The sequence below is a fragment of the Microcaecilia unicolor genome, chromosome 11 (genome assembly GCF_901765095.1).
Source record: "Microcaecilia unicolor chromosome 11, aMicUni1.1, whole genome shotgun sequence".
NCBI lineage: Eukaryota > Metazoa > Chordata > Amphibia > Gymnophiona > Siphonopidae > Microcaecilia > Microcaecilia unicolor.
Genome location: NC_044041.1, coordinates 196,563,792 through 196,564,040, shown reverse-complemented (window position 1 = coordinate 196,564,040; position 249 = coordinate 196,563,792).

The following is a 249-nucleotide window of genomic DNA, read 5'->3' as shown; positions in this document are numbered from 1 at the left end:
ACCGTGCAGGTCTTTTTCTGCCGTCATCTACTATGTTACTATGATGAGATCGAAGCTGCCCCAATGTTTCAACGTCTTCAAATACAGCAAGGGATAAAGCAGACACGCAACAACCCACGTGCGCGGCTCCTCTCCTTCCCCCGCCCTGTGTTTTTCCTGTTCTAGCGTCCCGCCATGTGCCTCCCGGAAGCTAACCGGAAGTGGCATCAGAAGGGGGCGGGTCCCGGCGGCCGACGGCAGGACGTTGCG